Here is a 24049-nt window from a genome sequence, read left to right as displayed (position 1 = left end):
TTCTGCCTCTCTCCAAATCTTCCTCTGTCTCGCTTATGTCCAGCAATAGTTTTCAAGTCTGGATACAACCATGGTAGCTTAGGGGTTGCATGGGATTACAGTCATTTCATGGAGCACAAGCTGATAGTATGTGTGGGGAGGGACTTTGCTAAATCTGCACCTGGTATAGCCAACGACACCACATAACCACACACTTAAACTGAATGTAACACTGGAACAAAGCAGAAATCACCATCAAAAATGCCTGTGCTCCTTTGACAAGCCGTGGCAAGATACCCAGAAATTTTTGGTAGCTTCAGCAAAGTGTTACATTCCATTTAAAGGTGTGGATGTGCAGGATCTGCTGGGGAGACGGTACATATCGCAGCGAAATAGCTGCCTGATCTGAGAAAGGGTTGGGAAACACTGATGTAAAGTGTCAGATTTCAGAGCAGGGACAACTGCCTGTGCAGTGTCTAAGGCAACAGAGGTAAAAACTTGCTCAGGACTACAAAGTGTCTTTAGAATACAAATGGTTAATGCTAAGCATACAGAAATGATACGGAGAGGTCCGTAAGGTCAAGAATGCAAAAGATAGGGAAATCCAGCATTCCAGCCAGCCTTGCAGTTCATTTTCTTTCTTTGCTGTTTGCAATTCCCTGGTCATACATCATTTCCCCCTCCCATGCTTCAGATGGAGGGCTGCTCACAGAACAGAGAACTATTCAATATGTGTACTCCCTCATTCATCTAGGCACATCATTGTACTGCATTTAATAAAAAAAAAAATCAATTTTTATGAGGTTTTTCTCCATACAGTATCCATGGGCTCCACATACAGAACAACTGGATTTCACAACACTCCTGTGAAGGAAAGGGCACCTGGGGAATGCGGCTGCCCATAAGCAGGGCTGACACTGTGAACTTGGACAACACAAATGGGTGTCCCACTCGTCACGCCACAAGTGAATTTTTGAGGAGCATGAGGAGCATTTTATAACATTTCATTTGTTCACAGCATAGCTCTGATTGCATATGGTGGTGCTCGGCAACAGCCTCAAATTGAACCAGAACTGACAGTGGCCACCAATGCTTTGGATTTCATCGATTGGTTAGGTTTCACCCAGGCTGCCTTTTTTTCCTAGTGAAAGAAGAGCCGCACACAAAGACCTGAGCAGTCTTTTAGTATGTACCAGCACGCTGGATTTCAGCCCTGCCCCACAGAAAACATATTTCTCCCTACCCACTCTCTCCCCTTGCCATGCTGGGGCAGTGGGTTATTTAGGGCAGATTCGGTGGAAACAGCACCATCTACTGAGCACCCAATACCCTTCCGGCAGGGACGACTTGGGGTTTGGGGTTGTTTCGAGGGCAAGGGTCTGTTTCCGCAGCCCAAGCAAGGTTGAATGCTCAGCTCCTCAAGGTACTGAGCTCCTCAAATCAGTCTGAAGCTTTCCATCCCTGGGATGACTCAAGTTGCTTCTGCCACTTTGCTGTGATTCAAGTCATCTGCTCTGAAGAAACGCAAAATAATCCTAGTGATAAATATACAAAAGAAATCGATTCAATCCAAGTATGTACACCAATGTATAAATATATATTTCATCCCCAAAGGTCTTTCTTTTTTTGGGTTCATTCCCAAAGCCTGTGCACGCCATGTTGTGTCCCAGGCTCTCTGTCATGTCTCCATCGCTTATTACTCGCTACGAAACAGATTTTGGGGCCTGCTGAGGCATGTTTTGGCTGGCTGGCCATGATTTCTTGGCGTCTTACTCAGATGGCTCCACTTGCAGAGTGGGGACCGTAATTCCTACGGGGCGACCGGTGGAAATACCCACAGGGGACAGGGCTCCAGGCCACGGAAAGGGAGAAGCAACCCTGCGGGAAAAGTTAAACGAAGGCACACCTGGGAGATTCCTCTTCCACGAAGAGAGGGGTGGCTCTTGCAGGTGAGCGGGGCCGCTCAAGAGGACCAACGGCCTCGGCAGGCGTCTGAAAACCGCCCGCGGGAACCCCACGCGTGTTGCCCATCCCGGGGGGTGAGGGCGGCCTGGGCCCGGCTGCCGCCCGCCGCCGCCCTCCCCGCGCCCCGAGGAGGCAGGGCTCCACGGCGCTCACCCCCTTTTTTCCCCCGTTTCTCTCGGGATTTCCACCCAGCCGGCCCCCCCCCCTCCACCCCGGTTTTTTCCACGCCTGACAACAAAGGAGGCGGCCGGGCGGCCTCGGCGGTGACTCAGCGGCGGGCCCGCCCCCGGCCCGCCCCGCCGCTCCCCTCAGGCGAGGCCGGGCCGGCTCCGCGCGTGTGGCGGGGCCGCGCCGGCGGGCAGTCGGGCAGTCAGTCAGTCAGTCAGTCAGCCAGCCAGCCAGCCAGCCAGCCAGCCAGCCAGCCAGCGGGCGGCTGCCGGCCTCCCTCCTTCCCTCGTCCCGCCGGGCGCCTCGGGGTCTCCCTGCCCTCGTCCCCCCGCTGCCGGGCGGGGAGAGCCGCCCCGGCGAGGTAGGTTTTGTGTCTCCTCACACAAAGGCGCGGCGCTGGCGGGGTGGGATGGGACGGCCGGGGGGTGGCTGAGGGAAGGCGGCTGCTTGTGAGGGTGGAGGGGGGGGTCCCAGCGTCGCACCCCTTCCCCAAGCTGCCGGGGTGCCGCTAGCGGGAGGGCTCTGCGGGGCGGGAGGCGGCGGCACCCCTGGGCCGTGGGGCTCCCGCGGGAGACCGCCGTCTCCGCTCCTTCGTTCTTGAAGGGAAAGCCGGGGAGTTAATTGTGGCTCCGCAAAAAAACAAAACAAGGGGGCAGCGAAGTAGAAGGGTGCCGGGGGGGCTGCCGGTCCCGCGGCCGAGCCGTTAGCTGCTTCGCGGGTTTCCCCCCGCCTCGCCGGGGCTGTGGACCCGGTGGGGCTTCGGCTTGGCAGGGGGGCAACTTTTATTCTCTGGTGACTTTTTTTTTTGCTGCCGTCGGGGCACCCCCACGGCCCCGGTGGGCTGCAGCCTGGTGGGGCCAGGGGCGTGTGGTGTTGGATGGGAAGACGAGGTGGAAAAGCAAATAAAAAAACCCCACATATTTTATTTCCTATTTGTCCTGCCCTGTGAAATGAGAATTCAGAGCAGCTGAATTTCTGATGTGGCTGGTGGATGTTTCCTTAAAAATCTTTAAAAAAAGTAAAAGCTGGGAGCACGTACGGCAAGCCCAGGGACCTGCGCCGTCTCCCTGGGCTTCCATCCCTCCCCGTACAGTTCTGTCAAAGTTTCCCTCAGGGGCCCTGAGAATCTAAATGTCCAGATTTTCCTGCGTGTTGGGTTGAAAGGCAGTGCGGCTGGCCAGCATGACTGCACGGATAAATGTCTTTTGGGGGTTCACAAGGGGAAGGGGTGCAACACAGGAGCTCTGTGTAACTTACCTACTTGTTTGCTTCTTCCAGTGGATTTTTTTTCATAGCTTAACGAGTTCTGGCATATATCAATACTGTGTGAACGCGGTGTATGGCCATGGCTGGCGCTGGAGCGGAGTCTGGTCCTGTAATTTCAGGGCATGCTCGTAGCAAGCTCGGGAGAGAGGCAGGAACATGTGAACTTTTGGGTTTTGCTGAGAATTCGCATAGTCGAGCAAAAATGCAACACAACGAGGAAAAGATGCTTCTGTGTGCACATAATGTGGTCGCTGTGTGTAGTTTGTGGTGGGAGTATTGTTGAATAACTCTCTGGCAGCAGTGCTGCTCTGCGTTGTGATATGTATATGTGTGCGCTAAATCCTGTAGCACCAATGACAACATTTAACTTTCATTGACTTGTCAGAGAAGTATGAGCATGGAAGAACATTGTTAAAAATGGCAATAATTGCCTGTAGATCTTGTAGGCATTTTGAGAGGCATTCGAACTGTCTTTAATCTCCCTGTGATATGAACAGGACACTGAGAGTCTCTTGCTTTATTGATGGTTGTTTTCCTGGCAATATATGGACAGACAGTGTGTACTATGAATGTGATAGCTGCTCGCTTATTGTCAGCGATATTTGCTCAGGGACAATAAACAATTGTTTGCTGGGCTTTATTAAAAAGAACCACAAATGCCCCATACCTCCTAAAACAAAGCCTTTATTGTCTTAAAGCAACTGTGGGCCAATTTCATGCTTGGTGTAGTCCCACGGATGTCAGTGGAGTTTTGCCAGGGATGATTTTGGCAGGTGAAGTGTCACTTGTGTTTTTCAGAGTCCAAAATGCTCAAGAGTAATGTTGCTATTTTGCCTCCAGCACTTAAGTAGTGTTAATTAAAATGGTATGCTGATGTTTCCCAAAAGTTAAGGGGTAGAGGTGGGAGAGTCATCTTTATCAGGTCCTCTAAATACTTTCCTGCTTGCTTTCTCTTTTCTTCTCCAGATCTTCTATCCCTTAATTTACCCTCTTCCTTCTTTTTCAGTCTTGGCATCTTTTTTCTTCCTTCAAAATTAAGAAGTTTCTTTGAACTCCAGCTCACCCTTGAGCATTTAAAGGTTTTGAGACTGTGTTGAGCTGCCCTACACCACTGAACGACTAGGTAAGTGAGGAGCTGTGTGGCAGCTGCAGTTTGGAGGTCTTTCTCGCACATGCACACGTCTCTTCTTCACACGCTGACTTGCGTGGTGGCTATGGTCAGTGCATTTGCTGAAGTGGCAGATTGTTTGACAGAGTCATGCAGCGGAACAGCCTGGCTTGAGAGAGACTGAGTGAGTAGCCGGGGTGGGGGTGGGGGAGTTTTTACATAGTGCCATAATTGTGACATTGAGAAACAACTGGTTTTGAGTACACCCCTTCATAACATCAGTAAGGACAGGAAAATCATTAAAAATTGGAGCAGAAGAAAAATTGGGATAGAAGCAAATACTCATGTTTGCTAGCTGTGGGAAGAAGAGTGGAACTGTTTAACCAGTAATTGGCTTTAACAGAACTTTGGCTCCGTCAAAGTTTCAGAAAAAAAGATTTTATTGAATAAACCTATGTTATCTTTGTACACAGTTAACAGTATTAAATACACGAGGCCAACTCAAGGCTGTTCTGGCGCTGTGATAGTTTTAAACAGAGCAAGTTTCAATGCTCAGCTTTGCAGAGTATCTGCTGAGCTGTTTTAGTATCTGACATCTTTGCGCTGTACAACTTTGGATCTATTTGCATCTTATAAGTATACAGAAAGAGCATGTCAGACATAACTCGCAGCTGATACCATTCTGATACTTTTGGAAAAAGCAAGCGTTTAAAAGCAAGATCCATGCACTGTCTAACTTTGGAGAGGAAAAAATGTGCTTAATGCTTCTTCAATTCAGTGACCAGTCTAAAGTTTGTTCTGGTTTGGCCAGACCTAGTGTCTTCTTGAGTATCAGTGGCAGCATGGTTTCCAGCTTAACATAGATGTTGCAAAGAGCCTGCAACTCTTATGTGTTCACTTAAAGAGCATGTAAGTTGAGGTTTTGATGTTTAATTTTAACATAAGCCAATGGAAGGATTCAGCTGTGGAAAGGGAATTGGTCACATGCTAACCTGAACATAGAGGTGCAAATTTGATAGGGAAAATGTTTTTTAAGAGAAAGATAATTTATCTGGCTAGAACTACGTTTCTCAGTGATACTATCTCTTTCCACATCTTGCATGTTCTTGTCAGGCTTATCTCCGTACGCACTTTATTTATATTAATCCTCTCAAAGCCATGCTGAAGTGGAAAGGTTCTGTGTCTTCCCACTTTGGGGAAGACACCTTCCCTTTGCAGATGGGGAATGAAAGTACAAGAAAGGTCATCCATGAGTACAGAGGAACTGAGTACTGGTGCAAGAACTTGAACTCATGTCTCCTGTGCTATTGGCTAGTGTTGAAAGAACTTCCCCCTGCATGAAGGAAGAGGCACGGTATGAAAATCAGTTTGGTTACCTGGCTGTGATGCAATTAGTGGTTGACCGCTCTTCCACCAACAACATGCATGTTGGTCTTTGTTAGACTATGAAAAACAGGAGGGTTTTGTAATGATAAGTGCTTAAACAAAGACATTCAGCGCACATAGGAGAGAGAAGAATCAGTAAGGGACATTTTTTTTCCTCCTTTCTACACCTGCCTTTAAATAGTGGGTGCTGTTTTTACAGATGGGTCTCTGGATGGATCTTTGGGGAGGTCCTTTGTCTGGCCCGTTGTACAGTTGCATGTGAGCAGGTGCCAGCAGAAAGGAAGAGAAGGCTTTGCAGAGCCAGGAGGGTGATGGCAAGACCAGGACTGCCTCTCTGTGACCGCAGCAGCTGGGTGAGGTGATGTGAGTGCAGGTCCCCACCCTGAAAGACCAGGCTTATGCTTCTTTTTACAAGTGGTTTCTAAAAGGGGCGGCTGATCTTACTTTTGCTATGCACAGTAAGAGCACTCACGTAGCTGCTGAGCTACGTGCTCACTCACGTAGCTGCTGTTCTCACCTGGCTGCTCTACTGCTTCAGGGTGTTGGTGCGAAGGGCTGTGCGTGTTGCACGGCAGCGGGGAGCTGCATGTGGCAATTCTCTTGTGGTAGAAATCTTACAGGGATTATATGAGCAGGGAGTACCGGCATCTGCAAGAAAAGGAAGGATGTGGTCAAACAGAACCTTTTGTTCCCCTTTTTATGTAACACAAAACCACCGGAGGGTACCTGCTACCTCTGTGTTTCATCACACTGGGAAAACTGAAGTTTAAAGTAACATTTTTCCTTACAGCACTGTGTGTGGTGGTTGACTGTTAGAATTGCAAAGTCTGTCATAGTTTTAACCTTAGTTTCAAAACTATGTTTCGAGCTGGCAGCCTACTTCTTGTGTTGAGGCCAACACTGTAAGTTTTGTGCAATGAAGGGTAGGGAACGCACAGGTGGGAGAGCAGCGTTTCCAAGTTGTGTCTACAAAAGAATAAGCCACAAAGATTTTGGAGCAGTTGTGTGCAGTGCTCTGTCCACTGGTTTGTATCACATTTTAAAATAACATTTGAAATCAGTAGTTTAATTTTTTAGCCTGGGTCTATAGCTGAAAGGGCAGGGTTTGTGGTGACTTGGTGCAGTTTGCTTTCTACTATAGACCTAGTCTAGCTTGGAGTTAATTGAGTCTTCAGCAGGTCATCGGCTCGCTTAGATGGGACAAGGATCCTAGTTTCATGATGAGAGCAGGGAGCACAAATGCACTAACCTTTGCCTTATTAGCTTTATTTATCCGAGAAGCAAAACTCCTGGATTTGCTTACATATTTAAAATTTCTCTTGCAACATGAAGCCACAAGGTTGCCTTTTGTGTAAATACATGCTCTTCTTCAGAGAGAGGAATAGCACAGTCATTTAGCAACAGTGGAACAAATTCCTTTCTTTTAGATGAGATGACTTCTTTATTTTTACATTTATATTGCATTTTCAGGCAGTGTACGTGCCTGCAGGATGAACTGTAAAACCTCTGTTCTGTCCTTTAGCAAATCTCAGCCTCTTAAATTTACTGCCCCTCTGTATGAGCTGCATTAGAGTCCTGTAGAGAACTATCTTTGCAATGATGAAGCATGAAACGTGGCCTTGCTATAAGGGGTGCTATAATGTCCTGGACAGCAACCTTGCAAGCTGCTTGTTGTGGTGGGATGGGTCTTATGTTTTACCTTGTACCTAGGAATTATTCACCATTCCTGTAAGCTGGAGAGCTAAACCCCACAAATGCTTCTGAAGGAGAAACGGCCCTCGTGTTTGACTTTGGTTGAAGCAGTCCCTCTGCTTTGCAGTATAGTATATTGTGGGGAGGGGAAACTGAGTCTTGAAACTTGTTTGTTACTGTGTAGAGGGAAACCCGCATCAAGCTGCTTTTGATTACTTGAATATTAAGAGTTCTCCTCTCCGTCTTGGAAGGATGTTTGGTTCACCATGCTTGTGCCCACTGGTGCTAGCTAACTCACCAGGTCCGGTGGCGTCTGCTCTGAATGGGAGCCAAACCCATTCAGGGGAGCTGGAGTTTATGCTGTCAGATGGGTTAAGTGCACCTCTAGCTGAGCAGAGCACTTAAGGGTGGGGATCAGAACGGATGCTTTTGAGTTGCTTTGCATGTTAATATGACCATAGAGGAAAAGCTTTGCTGTTTAGTACCTCTGAAGAGCAAAGAGTTTAGTTTGAGCCCAAGGAAATTTTCTTCTTCCTGGCTGGATGAGTTGCGAAGCAGCCCTTCGTATAACGTGCACTGCTATCCTGAAACACATCTGTTACCTCCGTTTCCTCTTAAGTGTCATCAGGGACAGCATGACCTGCTGAGTATTCCACTGCGTTGCTGCTGTGTCCTTCAGACTTGCTGTGGTAGTTGAGCTGCTCAGTGCCCTTCAAGGAAGAGTGGATGCCTGGGCTCACCCTCAGATGCAGTTTGGGGCTTGGTGGTTGGTAGAGGAAGAAAGCCAATTTTCATCTGATGTGGCTGGGATTTGGGGGTTTATTTTTGGAGGGGGTAGGGAGGAGTTTGACTGGGTTATGATAGTCTTTGCATTATATTATGATTTTTTTTTTTTTTATCCTGGAGCTTTCCCAGGTAACTCGTCCTTGAAGATGAACTGTGGCATATAATGCAAGTTGTAATACATATGTTTAACTTGCATAATGCCTGACACATCACCACTGCCCCCTGAAAACAGTCTGGCAAAAATTTATAGCCAGGTTTGGGTTTCTTAAAAGAATGGAGGAAAGGGTGGGGAAAGAGTCATGGTGGTTTTGAGGTTTTCTTTGGGTGGGAGGTGGGTTTTTTGGTATTTCTAAAGTAAACCAACTTTTTCTTCCAAGCCTTAGAAGTACCTTTGAGGCCCTCCTATGTGAGGTGCAGAACCAAACAGAGCGCTGTGTATTGCAACCGACTTCCCGGTTGTGCTGGCAGTACGTTTTGCAAGGTGAAGAGATGACCTTTCGTAGGTGGCTGCTAGGGTGAGGGCAAGCAGTAAGCACGGCTTGCCTTGCCACTCTCCCATCCTTCTCCCGTGTCCTTCGTCATAGTGAGCTGCGCAACGACACACTAACTGATCAGAAATGCTTGTGTATTCTGGAAGGAAGCCCTGGCTGTGCATAAGGTTGTCCTGTGCATGCTATTTGTTACTCCTCATAGCAACTGTGGGGAGCAGGGTGGCTCTCCAAAGACAGCCTAATCATGCCCATTACTATTCATTTACCCATTTCTTCTTTCAAGTACAAGAAGGCTGAACAAGGCATAAACTTACTATGCAAAATATGAGCAACATATTCTTCCTTTTTTCAGAAAATACTTTAAAAACTAGCTTTAGAATTCAAGAAATTTGATGTCTCTGAAAAGCAGAAAGCATATTATCTCTTGGGGTGAAGCTGTATCCCATTGAAAAGATTTACAACAATATTTTTCTGAAGTTCTACCAACTAGAAAGCCAGCCTTGAAGCTTGTTATAAAGACTGCAGTTTGTGAATGTCCATGCCAGTCAGTCTCAGGTGGAGGATTTAGCTTAGAAGGCTGAAGCACGTGTTACAGATGCCACTGTATCAAAACACTCACTCTTTTGGGGAAGCTCAAATCTGAGTTCTTGGGCCTGTCTTGCTTTCTCTTTAGTTAGTGACTGATGGAACTGAGCGAAAAGAGGGAGAGGTTGGAGGCATCAGCTGGCTGTGTTATACGCTACAACCTTTTCCTAATTGTGCAAAAGCGCTGTACCTTCAAAGTTTCCTTTATAAACCCAAGAATTTATGGAATGTGCAATGACTTTGATTTTTTTTTTTTTTGCAATATAGTATGTAAGCAGAATAAAATAAATTTCCTTGCTCGAGGATTTGAGGACAAGTTAGCACATCAAGTTAGAAAATGTGTGCCAACTATTGTTTTGTTTTCCAGTGGCCTGAGGGCCCTTCCTGCATAGCACTGTCCTAAAGAGACAGTCTCTGCCCTGAGGAATTTACAGGTTAAATAGGGAAGAGAGAGCGAGTGAATGGAGACACAAAAAGGTGACGCATGTTGGTTTTTATTATGATACCTGCTCAGTGTTTTTGCAAACGTAAAGTAAAAAATTTTCTTCCATCAGAGATCGGTTTTACACTGAATGCAGCTGCTTTGCTGGAGAGCCAGATTTTTATTGAAACTTCCAGTGTAGATGTAGTTTTATGTATCTATATAAAGGTGCTTTGTCATTCATGTTTATTGCATTACAGGAACAAATTTTAACACTGTAAGCTGTCCTGTAGGGATCTATAACTTTACAGCTAGTTAAGGTCTACGTTTTCTCTGTAGAAGCACTAAAAAGGCATCTCCTCAACCTTGTTACCTGTTTCCAGGTAACTAATAGGATTAACCGATCCAAGACAACTGTTCCTTTAGCTAAATGTAATCCATTTGCCAGCTTCAGCCAAAAAGTATTGCAGTGAGGAGAAACACAGGTCTATATAGTGAATCTCGTTTTCAAAGAAAACAGGACTTAGAAAAAGTTAGACCAGTACTTTTCACTAGAAAATTTCCGCAACTGATGTCACTTTTATTGTGAAATTTTAGAGCAGACAACTCTAAAAATGGGGGCCAGTTTGAAATGCAGAATCAGAGATTGGTCTGGTCAGTAATGCTGGTATAGCTTTTTAAAGGAACTGGGTGAGGAACTTCAAAACAGAGGAAAGTATTTAAATCCTTGGGGATTTTTGGATGCTGTAGTGGTGGGCCCTGTGGGTACCCAAGTAGCTAAATTTTCTGCTCAATTCATGTATCTGTTTGGTCTCTTCCTAATCCACTGCCATGATTTCCTATAGCTAAGTAGTTCATCCTTTCCTTGAAGCTGTCACGGTGTTGCTGGCGTGGGATGACTACAGACAGCATCTGCCAGGGAAAGGCTCTCATTTCTGTGGTGCCGAGGTTGGGGTCGGCTCAATCTGTGATGTACTTAGCTTTGCACCCAGAAGGATGCCCAGGTTTTGCAATACTATGCTAATTAAGGTCTTGGTGTCTGCTGTACAAAATTCTTAATTGCTGAAGCATCCCCATATCAGCTTTCAGTAAAACTGTTTTTTGGAGCCTTTTTTTTTTTTTTCCTCCCTCAGAATTATGCAAGAAAAAAGACTCTCTAGCTGCTGAAGCACAATGCTGTCACCTGTTTTACTTTCCTATGTTTTTTCTGTATTGATGGAAGGCTTTGTTTTAATGCTTAATTCTTTTGCCTGCCATCATCTGGTAGCATACAGGGGGAGGGCTGCATTTGTAATGCCTGTTCTGCGCACTGAAAGGCAAGAGTTTGGAATGAAATTTAAGGTGGAGGAGTGTGTGCTTTCAAAGAGCTTATTCTTTCCAATGTTGACTGAAATTGAAGTAATGAGGAGTCCCATCAAATTGGGCATAGCATGCATTGATAAAATGGTGCTTCGTTAAATGACTGCTGTAAGGGAACATTTCGACCCCTTCCTCCTATTGTAGTATTGGATCTTAATCTCTGTATTACAAGTACTATCAGGACTAGTAGAATTAAGTATTAAAGTTTGAGCCAGTAGTGAGTTCATTTATTTCTTTTTTTATCTTTAACAATGAAGAGGCCTCAGCTGATTTCCTATTCAGGTTTGATGCTTCACAAGACTTGAGATTCATCTTTATTTTATCTCCAGAATCACACTTTGGTTTAGGGTATTTTTTCTTTCTAATAGGAAGCTGATTAATTGACTGCTAAAACAGCCACAGATGCAGTTAATTTACTTCCTAAGTGCAGATGTTTAGAGTGCTATGAAGTCAGGCAAAGATTGGATTTAGAAGGCACCAGGTTATACATACTAGTCAACAAAACTTTGAATATCAAAGATAACTCATTACTGTCAAAGCAATGAAATAAGGAGCTTCCATTCCTATGGGGTATTTACCCTCAGGAAGGGGACTGGAAAAAAGTTCTGTACTCTAAAATACAGCCATTCAGATTCTTAACATTTAATGTCTTTGTAATCAATGTACTGTTTCTTTTTTTTTTTTTTTTTTCCTCCTTTTTGAACTGCCATAGTTAAGATGCCATGAACTCAGCTTATGGTATCATGGTTTGCTAAGTGGGAGGCTTAGAAGCGTACTGTAGGAAAAGGTATCCCTCAGGAAGAAAAGGATATGAAAGCGCAACAGCCATTAACAAAAATTACAACCATTCCCGTTAATGTGGTTAAACTAGGTAATTTCTGCTTAGAATTTTATAGAGTCATTGTGTATTTGAAAACCAAATTGTGTCAGGGTAAACGAATCCTTCCAATATCTGTTTAAGGAGATAAATATTTATTATTGTCCTTCTTTTACAGATTGAGAAACAAAGACTGAATTCACTTGCCTACAGCTATAACTACTTAGTGCAAGGATAGAATTTGAACTTGGAACTTTGAACCAAGAGAAAAACAAACAAGATAAAACACTGCAAGCAAAAACATAATGAAAAGATAATATAAACTTTATATTTCAAGTGTAAACTCACTGCCCCAATATAGAAATCATCTTCCCATAAAGGCCTTTAGGCAAGTGGGCAGCCTAAAAAGCTGCTTCTTACTGAAAACAGGATCTGGTTAGACCATGATCATTACCTTACTTGCCAATTTTGGTGCATCTTGCATTACTCCCATTAAGCTTGTTGCTTCTGAGAAAATTCCTAAAGACAAATTGGAATTCAAATTAAAATTTCAAATCACTGAAGTTCAAATGAGGAGCACCAGGCAAATTACACTTCATCTTGAAAAGCTACAACAAAATCATGCTAGAGATCTCCTCTGCTTCTCTCCCAGATAGATTATTGGTGAGTCATCCACAGAAGTCGTACTAAATGTGGTAATGTAGCTGACTCAAAGACAAGTGATTAGCATTATTTTATAGAACGTCACTAACTGCGGTTTCATTAAGTTGCCGTTTTCCTTCTGTGCTGGTCAAATGTTAATTTTCATTACAATTTGTGCTAAACATAGAATAAACATTTCTTTTTTGCTTTTGGTAAGTTCTCTGGATCACGAGGGCCATGACCTTTATTTTTTTTAATGTAAAAGACGATGCATCTTAAAGCGCAGTACTCGCTTGCTTCTCTAAATTGCATGCTGGAGGGGTGGTAGTCCTCAGACAGGTACTGCACCACTTTAGTATTTGTGCATTTTGGGAGAACAGCATGGTCCTGTAACAGGGATTGGGATTCCCCCCCTGCCCTTTTCTGGAGATGCATTTGGAAATAATTTAATTAATTGCAGTACCTAGTGTTTTCAGTCAATGCCTTTGTGTTACTGATGAAAATTAAGAGATAGGGAGTTTTTAGTGGCGTTTCTGTATAAGTTTAAGCAATTTCAGACTTTCTTAATGATAATTTTTCGTTTCTAAACATGCTAAGTTAACAAGCAAAGCACACTTCTCTTAGTTTCATGGACTTTCTTCTGTATTGGATATTGTTTGAATTGGATTCCTGTGCCTTAACTGCCTTGTTTGCTCTGGTGCTCGTGATTCATTTAAATGTGAACTAGCCAGCACCTGACTAATGGAAAACCTAAAGTAAATAAGTGATAGTGCATGCCAGAGAATCAAAAGGTCCTACAGTTAGCAGTGGAGCTCTTTAAAACAATTTAAATATCTTTCTGTAAACCAGTTGTTGAATGAAGAGTGGATGAATGGAAGTTTAAAAGCCTGAATCATTAAAGTTTGGGACATTTAAAGCCTGGACTAGATTTAAGTGTTATTACTTTGAAGTCCTTAATGGAAGGAGAGTAGAAAGGCATTTTTAAAACGACTTCCTTTATCTTTGCCTAAGGTTTATAATTGAATTTAGGGCTTGAAGTTTACAGGGTCGGTTTGGCATTGGAGTGGGAGTATTGACATGTTATTCAAATGTAGAGTGGTCAGCTTAAATGATCAGATTTTTCTGTTGTCTTCCTCTAAACTCTCAAACAATTTAGTCTGTAGTGTGAATTGGTTTTTTTTCTTACGTGCGTATCTCCTACGTCTCTTTTATGGGAGGTTTGAATTTACAGTGCAATTCCTCTCCCCTTTGCCTGAGTAGTGTTTGTTAAGAATATAAAACTTTTTTTCAGAGCTAGCTGTTTTCAAGCTGAAAACCTAACTTCAGAAGTTAAAGGCCCTCAGCTGAAATCCAACTGAGGTGTAAACATATGTGTGCACTAAATGAAAGCAAGCTGCCTCGCTCGTGGTGGTACCAGGCTTTCTCTCTTCCCAGCCCCATTCTGGACTCCATGTGTTGCCTTTCATTGGCAGGGTGTAAAGCACAGAGCGAAGCTGTGTGGCTCAGTACAAGTGTGTATGTATCTTCCAGAGCCAAATGATGATGTTGGACTGCAGCCAGGTCTGTGCCTGATTCTGCTCTAGGCATGAGCAAAATAAGCAAGAGAAGTAAAGGTGAAGTAGACAGTAACTGGAAAGACTTTTGGTGATACGACTTGTCCTCAGCTGAATAACTGGCCTGGGATTAAACTGGGTTTATTCTCGTTGCAGCAGGGTTAGACCTTGTTGCATTATCCCACATAAGACTATTTGTTAATAGTTTGTTTTCCCCCCCCCCCCCCCCCCCGGAGTGAAAGATGCTTTAGATTATAGGTGTCAGTTATGTAACTGGCAAATATCAAGAAGTTTGTAAATTGACTGGAAGTGGTTCTTGCAAGAATCTGAAATTTTAATCATGTTCACCACAATGATGGTGTGTTTTTCCTAATAGAAGAGGTCTTTGTACTTAAAGCTTGAATAGTTTGGGCTTTGGGGGCTTTTTTTTTTGTTTGTTTTTGGTTTTTTACTTAAATGTGCCACAGAAGCCAGAGGTATCCTACAAGACACCTGCTTTCAGAAGGAATGCAGGCAGGGGGGTGCATTAGAGTGGACCCTTTCATCATCATCATGTTTGATAAACTGGGGAAGAAAATGGGTCAGATTGCAGTGTTAGACTGGAAAAAAAATGAAATGTGAGGTAATTAAAAAAAAAAAAAAGTTGTGGTATATCTGTTTGTACCATATGTATTTCTGCTACAAACCAAAGCTGTAAACTTTCTAGCTGATCTGCACGAGATAACCTTGCATCAGTCTTTCACACCAGCATCACAAGCTTGAACTCATCTGTGCTGCATAACTAAATCCCCGTTGTCATCCAGTTCACATGTAGTCAATGTGGGGATCCTCCCGTTTTGCTTTCCATAAACCTTGGTTTTGTTTTCCTGACACTTCGTTTCCTGTTGATCCAAATTCTTCGAGGTTTTTTTTTTTTTTTTTTTTAACATACTTCCAAGGGCTGTTACTTGCAACTGGTGTCTGGCAGCACTGGAATGAGCCCTGTCAGAGCCTGGACTCCTGGCTGGAGTCTTTCATTACTCAGCTACCAGTTTAGACGAACATTAGGGGAGCTTTGCATCTTGGAGGCTTCAAACCTTTTAAAAATTTGGCTGAAATCAGCCAGAACTTAGGAGGAGGTGTGTGAGTGCACACTTAAATTGTCATATAAGAAATCTAAGACAGTCATTTAACTTAAATGCCTGACCTAGTCCGATATTTGCTTCTTGGTTATGGAACAGTCTCTCTGGATATGTTTTTGCATCTTAGCTTTGCACCGAGGGAGCTCCCTGTGGTGGCTTTTGTAGCCCAGCTCTTGCAGTCTGGTTTTGCTAGGGCCGTGCTGATTTAACTAAGATGTGGGCATCAGAATAGCATCCTAGATTCTTCCTACTTTGTGTCTAAATGCTTTACAACATGGTTGCTACCTCTTTAGAAAGCCTTTTGTGCAAGCAAACCACACCGATTTCCTTCAGCTCTGTTTAACTGTCATTTGGTGGGTAGCTGAGATGGGGAATAGTAGATATGCTTTTCATTCTTGCTAACTTTCTGACCAGTGAACCACATGAAAATTTTGTAAAAGCTGAAGGCAGGGGAAAAAACCCTATGTAGTTCAGTCCCCTCATTTGGTTACAACTATAAAGGCACAGTAATGTTCATTTTTCACTTCCTTCTAGAAGCTTTTTGTTACTGAATGAGCTATTCCTGTAATTCAATGATGTGCATCACAAAGTCTTGAAAATTAGAACGGATAGGAAACTCTTGTTTCAAATGGTTATGTATTTGTAAACTGGCTTCAGGCCTTTGAGTTGGAAGACTAACCATTGAATTCAACATACTGCTGTGTTGTATCACAGAAAGATAAAAGTTGGGTTTATATGAAGTGGAAACTTAGACACAGTAGTATGAAACTCAGCCCACAGTGAGTATATGTTGGCTGTTTGGTTTTTGTGTTTGGGGTTTTTTTGTTTGGTTGTTTTTTTTTATTTTTTTAAAGTCAAGGATCATATTCTAAACAATTTCTTTCTATCAATGGCCTGTCACATCACGTAGGATCAATCTTTGCTTAAATAGGAAATACTTATTAAGGAAAGGTGCTGCAGACCTGAGCTTGCCTTCGAGCTGTATTATCTCTGCTGGCCAGTAACCACATGTTTTATCTGGTATTCTTCCCAGTGCACGAACATGCCTAGTGAGTAACACATGAAAAACAAATATAACAAGGGTCGATACATTTGGCCAGCTTGCAGGGTATAAGGATATAAAATAATTTTTTTCCTACTTCCTGCCTTTGGTTTTTGACTCGAAACTTACCTTTTTAATACAGCATTTCCCCTTAACAGCCTCAGCAAGGTTATTTCCCATTTCATTTGCATGTTAGTCTTTGTAGGGGGATGGCTATGTTGAATGATGAATTCCATTTTTGTTTTATTTATTTATTTTAGCAGTAGCTTTTTTATTTGGATCTTGCAGGAAGTTACATACTTATTTTTTCTTTCTTTTTCTTTTTTTTTTTTTTTTGTTGTACCTAAAAGGAAGGCTAAGGACCACATTCTACTGGCGAAAAAAATGAAGGATGTCAGAAGTATACCACTTACTACTGTCAATAAAACTTTAATTAACTAAATGCTCTGTCTGGCCTCTTGCCCATGTAATAAATAAAAATCAGAGAGGCTCCCCTAAGTCATTATTACCTGTTATCAAAAATACTTACGTTTCCATTTACATTTCTGTCCCACAGTGAAGCTGAAGAAAAATTGGCCAGCAAGTCTCTATATGCCAATCTGTATTTAAAATCACCTTTGTATATACAAAAAGTACAGGTTTCGCAGCAGGACTCCTGTTGGCTTTACTTGTAAGGTCTGCCCAGGGTTGTCTCGATTTACCATAGTATGTGAGATGCCACCTGCAGAATTCCTTGGAGAGGAAAATTCCTGTTCAGCAGAGCCTGCGCCTGGCCTCCTCCTGTACCATTTACCTGGTTCCTGTTGATGTGAGGTCTTTCTGCAAGTGCTGCTCAACCCAATAAGTCAGGATTTAAACCGTCTGAGCGGGTATTGGGCAGCTGAGCTGCCAATGCAGATGGCGGCTCGACTTGCCTCCCCCAGGAGGAACGAACCTCCCTGCTCCAAACCTGCGTGGGGTTCCTGGTAGTTCTTAACTTTTTTTTTTAGTGGACACCAGTAACAGCCTGCCCAGCTCTCCAGAAGGGAATGATCTGGTATCAATGCTGCCTGCAAGTGGCTGTCCTTTAGGTGCAGTTACAGTGATGAGTACTGACAAGAGAAACAACAAATCAGACTGCCTTGCTTTACTTTTTGTTCCCGAATCTCCTGTTTTTTTAATCTCTAATCTTCAGGCTCAGCCGATGAGATTTAACTGCAGATCCTAACACTGAGCTGATTACCTGCAGATCTGCCGGTGAAACATTAAGCTGTCAGAAGGGAGACTTGCCGTGCTGCCTGAGATCTCCATCAGGCAGACCGCGTGTTATTGTGTCCTTCCAGAGCCCAGCTGTCGGAGCCGAAGTCGCAGCAGTCCCCAGGCACCATCCCGTACCGCACGAAGGGAGAGAGTAGGGGCAGCACCCGCACCGTGCTGGAAGTGTGGCCCTGACACAGCACTCCCGTCAGCTGCAGGTTTGGCGTGACTCTCCCCAGGTCACCCTCCTGTGGGCCAGTGCTGGGGGAACAAGGGGCCCTCTCTCCGAAGGGTCACCCACATCACCTGCTGCAGGGACCAGTGGGACCGCGCTCAGGTTGCCCTTGCACAACATGGGTGCTGGCAGCCAGGGATGAACTCCAGGCAGCGTTAGCCACTGCTGAGCCTGGCCTGAGCTTGCTCCTTGCTTGGCCGTTTGCCATAAATTGCAGGTACTGTCAGAGTGTTTCGTGGCTCGGCTTTTCGTTGGCACCATTGTTGCAAGATTGCATTTTTAGTAGCTGCTTTTCGCTGTAAAAAAAATTATTTTGCTGTGAGTCAGAACTGACTTATAAGAAGTGCATGTGGGGGATGACTCCCTAAGCCAGGGTGTCTCTCCCAGACCCCTCGAGCAGTTGAGGCTTATGGCACGTGTAGCTGTCCTGAGCTGCCTTACAGCTTCTCGATGTCCCAGAAGGGGGTTTGCCACAGCTGATAGCAGCCTCTTGTGACAGCCAGCAAAAGGTGAGGGGAAAAAAAAACCATCATCCTGAAATCCCGCTCCCTACAGATTGAGAGCCCTGGTGACCATGAAGTGGGATTCTCTCTTGAGAACTGGGACTTCCCAGGGCTGCTCCTTGGGGCACAGGAAAATCCATCATTTTCTTCCAGCCCATTTTTTTTAATTTCCTGGTTCACCACTGAAGTTAAATTTCCTTTCAAGTGCTGTTTATGTTTGCAGCTTTAAAAATGTGGGAAAGGCGCTTTCATGGCAGGCTGTAATATAGTGCTAGTAATTATTTCAGAGATGGCCCCTGCGTTGCCTCTTGCCCTCTCATCTGTCATCAGCTCCCTCCTGTGTTTTGTGAAGTTTTTGCTTCGCTGCTGACTGTGGCACGGCAAAAAGTGAGCTCATACGAAGCTCAAATTACTGTTGAACCAGTTCGTATCCGTTTAATGGAAACCTTCCTTCTCCAAACCCTTTTGCACTCGTTCTACTTAAGTCATAAAACTTCTTCTGTTTGAACTTTATGAAAACAAACCAAAACCCTCTTCTGTGTTAGTTACAAAACATTTTGGTTCCTTTCCCTGTTTTTGTTTCGTATTATTTACTTAACTGCTGCTGGAGTAGTGTCTTGGGGTAAAAAGACACTGCTTCTTAGCCAAACAATTTAAATTTTTCATAAAGGGAGATGTATAACCAAACTCTTTGTGAAATGAGTTAAACATCCATTCCAGCTCAAGCTTTAAATAGGAAGCATGGATCATTTAAAAAGCCAGGAAAATTTGGACGTGATAGAGTATGGATGCGATAATACCTTTCAGCAGCTGTAGAATAAAGTGAAAATAAAGGAAAACGTCTGACTGGTTCTGGCAAAAGCTTGCATAAATGTATAAGTTAGGGTGTATGCGTATGATCTCATGAGACAGAATGGATTTTTACAACCGCATGTAACGCTGAGCAGTATGCAAGCAACAACCCATATTTACAAAATCCTGTGGTAAGTGTCTTTTCATTTTTTTCATTTTTTATTTTTCCTGAGGCAGAGATGTGCCAGGATCTATTGTAGACCTTGTTAAGTAAATTCTGTGTCTCCTTTTGCATTCTTGTTTTGCTTTTTGGTTTTCTGTGCTACTGGCTAATCTGTTAGTGATGCTTAAGTTTAAAGGGACCTCAGTTGCATATTTGTTCATGTGGAAAAAAAAAAAAGTAAAAATATATATACTTCTGAGTTTTTCTCTGAACTCCTTATGTTTCGTCTAGTTTTTGAGATGGTGTGATATAGTCTTAAGTTATTTTGGCAGGTTGCGAAAAGCTTTTTAAAATGGTTAGCCTTGCATTTGTGCAGCAAAAGCTTTGGTATCTTCTGCCTTCAGAATTTCAGCGAAGCCACAATCACTGCAGAATGATTTGGGTATGGGTTCTCTCCAGCTGCTGTGTTTGACTTTTACAAGGAACTGTACACGTGTAAAAAACTTAATAAGAAATAATAAGATATTTTAGCCCTACAGACCCAGTTCTCTGTACACATCCAGTAAATGACTCTTATTGAGATCAATGGTTTCCTGTGTTTTATTAGCATGCCAGTTTCAGCTGGTCCTCTAATCTCGCATTTCTTTTTATAACTATTTTATAAGGGGAAGGACCCAATTAAACCAGTTCAGGTTTCTCTGTTACAGTGCTGTTATCCTTTCTGTCATCATAACGTGCCTGTCTCGGCTGTCCGTCTGCCATGCTTCGCAAGCCTCTGGTATGTCCCCCTGGCGCTTCTGCATTTGCGCCAAAAGCTCCTACAGTCACTTATGCAGCCGTATCTTTTTGACCATCTCTGCCTCCTTTTATTCTGATGTGTACACAAAAGCACACAATCCCACGTTTGCTTTGTGTTTTTTAGCCAACAGAGGCCAAGATTACCAAGTGGTTCCACCTCTCTGTGCGGGACTGCTCCGGACACTGAAACCTCCCAAGGCGGAGCTGCGTGCCCCTCGCATCCCCTGTGCCATTACTGACTCCTGTGCCGGCCCCCCAGAGCAGGGCTGATGTAGGGAGGTGGGAAAAGAGAGGGGAGGGGGAAAGCGGGGGGCGGCAGCTGCTGCAGGGCGATCAGGACAGCTTTGGCTATCTGATCTAGCAGCCAGGTGGTTTCTGTTGTTGCCAGTAAAGGTGAGGATACAAGGTAGGCAGGAAAGAGGGGCCATCCTGTATCTGCAGCAGCCAGTGCTGCGAAACCAAATGCTGTAGCAGGAAGAAAAGGAAGACTTTAGCTCCTGGGGCAGTGTGCTGCTAGAATTGTTTTCCACTTCTCCAGGGAAGAATAATGCAGGTGACCAGAGCCTGAAGGCTTTCTGCTGGACATAAGTCTGATGTGAATCTGATCCTGCTCTGGGTGCATGGAGTGTGGTAAAGCAGCAGTGCTGTGGTTTTCACTGCTCTGCTGTTTAACTGGGAACTCAGTGAGGTATGGAAGCATCCATTGCATTATTGCCTTTGTGCTGTTGTGCAAGCATCCTACCAGTGTTGTGATACAGGAGTAAGTCTTGTCCAAGATGAGGTCAGAGGAGCGTACTTTAGATTCTGTATTGGGGATGTAAGACTGAAACGCTGACTGTAAGTTCAAGATTGGCAAAGACCTGTTTTGGGATGGAATGTCCCATGATTTCGGTTTGTCCACTCTGAGATCTTCTTTGAGTATTTTGTTGAGTGTCTATATGGGGGTAGGTTTTTAGGATTGTGTAGATGAAAACATGAATTTACACTGGAGTAGAAATACATAAAAGTAATGGGAAAAAAAATCTTATTTACAAGTAAGTTTAAAATAAACGTCTAGTTTAGCCATAATGAAATATTCAGTATAATTTAACCTCCTGTACCTCCTTGATCCAGGCACCTTAAGGCTTCCCCCCTGCCCCAAATATTTGTGACCTGTTGATGATTAAGAGGTTGGAACCAGTTTTTTTGAGAAGCAAGCAAAATTTGACAGTGGTTTTTCTGTCAAATATTTCCTTGGGGTTTTTTTATTTCATTCAATGAATTCAGTAGCTAGTTATTTCAATTCCATAAGTAGTTATTCCAAAGCTGAGAAAGTGATAAAGAGTCAGGAATATGATTGAGATAGAAAAGGATAACTCCACTAGTTCTACAATCTGGAATCAGGGCCAAAAATAATCAAATTGCTAACTTTAGATAATAGTTTTATAAATTTGATCTGTAAATAAAATGTCTGTTCCACTTTGTGCCCAGCCTGCTTCAGGTGATTTTATCCAAGTAAATAAAATCAGTTTCACTTTGATTTTGTGAACTTACTCTGCCTTCACTTATGTCTTCTAATGCAACCTTGATAGGAAAAACAGCTGAAAATGTGTTCACTTAGAACATTAAAACTGAGTCATTTTCCACGTGTAATAAAGAATTTCAATAAGTGTGTGTTATATGTGATCAATCAGTGGTGTAATTTATCTGCCTCTTCAGCAAACAAAAGGCTTGTGTTACAGCAGCCCTTCTGCAGAGAAAAACTGAAATGTAGAAAATGCTACAAATATTTAACAATCAAGATTTCTGCTTAAATAATTTTCTTTTTTAGCATCTGTTCATTTCTAGAATACAAATCAACACCAGTGTATTCTCTTTTCATGTGTCTTGTTGAATCCCTTTTAGCTGAAGTGAAAAATGGAGGCATGGGATTATTTTGAGCCTGTGTGTGCTTTGCTCTTGATGTAAAACATTGAAACCCACAGACTGCAAGCTTTGGATATGCAGAAGTTGCCTCTGGCTGTGCAAGAAGATACCTTTGTGGTCTTTCAAGAAAGGACTGTCTTGGTTAAAAACAAATTTAAAAATTGAAGTTTGCTATAATTTCTTTCTTAAATCTAATAGATGCCTGGATAAAGGGAATTAGTCAGAAGAAGGAAGTCTTAAAACTGATTTGAATTAGATTTCAAAAGCAAGGGTTATGCTGGTCATTTAAAACTTTGGATTTCTCACTGCCACCACAGTCAATAAATTGCAACCTAACGTGAGGTTCTGGGAAGGTACAATCTGGTCTGTAAAGGGCCTTATGCAAGTTAAAACAGATGTGGTTTGGGATTACACTTAGCATTTGTGGCTGGTGATGGAGTAGTACACGAGAGGAGATGACTTGTTCTTACCAGCACGGGATGGTTGTAGATTCAGCTGATATGGAGCCATTATTTATGCATGTTTTGGCTAGTCCTTCAATGCTGAGTTGGAGAACGTAGGTCAGCTGCACCAGTGAGGCTCTGGTTTCTGAAAGAAGATCGCCGGTCCCATCCCAGTGCCTCTTTCCAGTACCCTTTGGGCTACTGGAGCGCCATTTGGAAGGCTTCAGCAGTCTGCTTCCTGGCTCCCTTGTGCACAGAAGACTGTTAGTCATCTGATACTCACTTGCCCAAGGGCAGCCATGCAAAAGTTAGCACGAAGGGTGGCACCTCTGAGGGAGGCAGAAGGGACGTTTCCTTGAATCTGTGCTTCCCCGCGTCATCCCTAGCCAGCGTCCCGCAGTGCGTGCATGGGTGCAACAAGGAGCATGGGCAGAAAAGGACCTGCTTCTGCACAATCTCCCCTTTCCGTCACTGCAACCCTCTTGCGTGCCCTTTTGGCTCGCTGGAGGAAAACTCATGCTTCTTTGCATGTGTGCTCAGTAAATAAAGGCAATAAGCATCAAGTACGTTACATCCTTCCAAAGCTGTAATAATTTCCTCTCCACCACCACCTTTACTATTAGTGTTTTCAGTTCCAACTGGATGTGATTGCTGTAGTTGTTGCCAGGCTGTATCTGAAGACATTTCTATCTAAATACAAAACCTCACTGATGGGAGAGGGAAGAAGAGACTCCTAATGAGATTATGAAGTAAAATATCGATGAACAGCGTTCTCTATTGGGGAGACTGGGGAAGGAGGAGAGGAATTTATGCAAAAGGATTAAAAGAGACCTTGGTTTGCATATTAATTATGGATTAAAATTTGTAGTTTAAACAATGGCATTTACTCTGTTAGCTGAATTAGGGTTTTATAGTTAAAGCATGTGGAATAGACTGAACTGCGGATAAATATTCAAAACATAAGTAGGGCAAGTATTTAAACCAGAAGCAGGAAGAGGAAGGGAGGGAAGTTGGAAGCAATTGGGCTCGCTCTCTGTAAGGCTCTGAGACTAGGAGTTGTGTATCCAGCTGAGGGGTTTGGGGCTTTTTTTTCAGTCATGTTGATTATTGAATATTGATTTTTCTCTCAAGGAAGAAAACCTATGCAAGGTATGCGTGTTTTTTCTGGGAATAACAGAAAACAGCAACGTATTTTTTTCTGTATATAGTTTAGGTTATCATCCTGCTTCCCATGTCTCATGTATGGAAAAGTGCCCTTGTAAATGTAAACAGAAGTTTAATTAAGAAGCAGAAACTTCTGATCAGAATCAAATCTATATTTAATACAGTTGATCTCAGGGGTCAAGCTGAAAATTAAATATAACAGTATAAAGTGTTTCAAAGCCATGCGTCTTATCCTAAGTGCGGTGAATCCCTGTGATTTGTCTGGCATTTTAGGTGATTAAGTAAACAACAGAGATGTGTTTACTACATTGGAGCTATACCCAAAATAGGAAACTGTATTAGAAAACCTGGACTGAAAATAAATAAATAAATAAATACTATTTTAAGGCAGGGGAGAAGAGGCCTTGTTGTGTACTAGAGCTTCAAGGA

At 43.4% G+C, this 24049-nt stretch overlaps 1 protein-coding gene across 4 annotated transcripts in view; it reads left to right on the top strand.

Moving 5' to 3' along the window:
- Nucleotides 1-24049, top strand: part of FAM107B (family with sequence similarity 107 member B) — a 137265-nt gene that overhangs the window by 72162 nt on the left and 41054 nt on the right. The window contains exons 1-2 of one of the 4 annotated variants that reach the window (XM_087767592.1): nucleotides 2334-2473; nucleotides 4385-4501. The exons of 1 other annotated variant lie outside the window; for it this stretch is intronic. The gene's annotated coding sequence lies outside the window, so the exon portion shown is untranslated. Of the gene's footprint in view, nucleotides 1-2333; nucleotides 2474-4384; nucleotides 4502-24049 lie in introns of those variants that run through there. 2 more of the 4 variants (XM_087767593.1, XM_087767590.1) reach the window with 2 other exon arrangements.

The sequence above is a fragment of the Nipponia nippon genome, unplaced genomic scaffold (assembly GCF_047370975.1).
Source record: "Nipponia nippon isolate SJK-2023a ecotype South Korea unplaced genomic scaffold, ASM4737097v1 scaffold_3, whole genome shotgun sequence".
Classification (NCBI taxonomy): domain Eukaryota; kingdom Metazoa; phylum Chordata; class Aves; order Pelecaniformes; family Threskiornithidae; genus Nipponia; species Nipponia nippon.
Note: the sequence above shows the minus strand (reverse complement) of the source record. Positions and strands in the feature narration are given on the sequence as shown.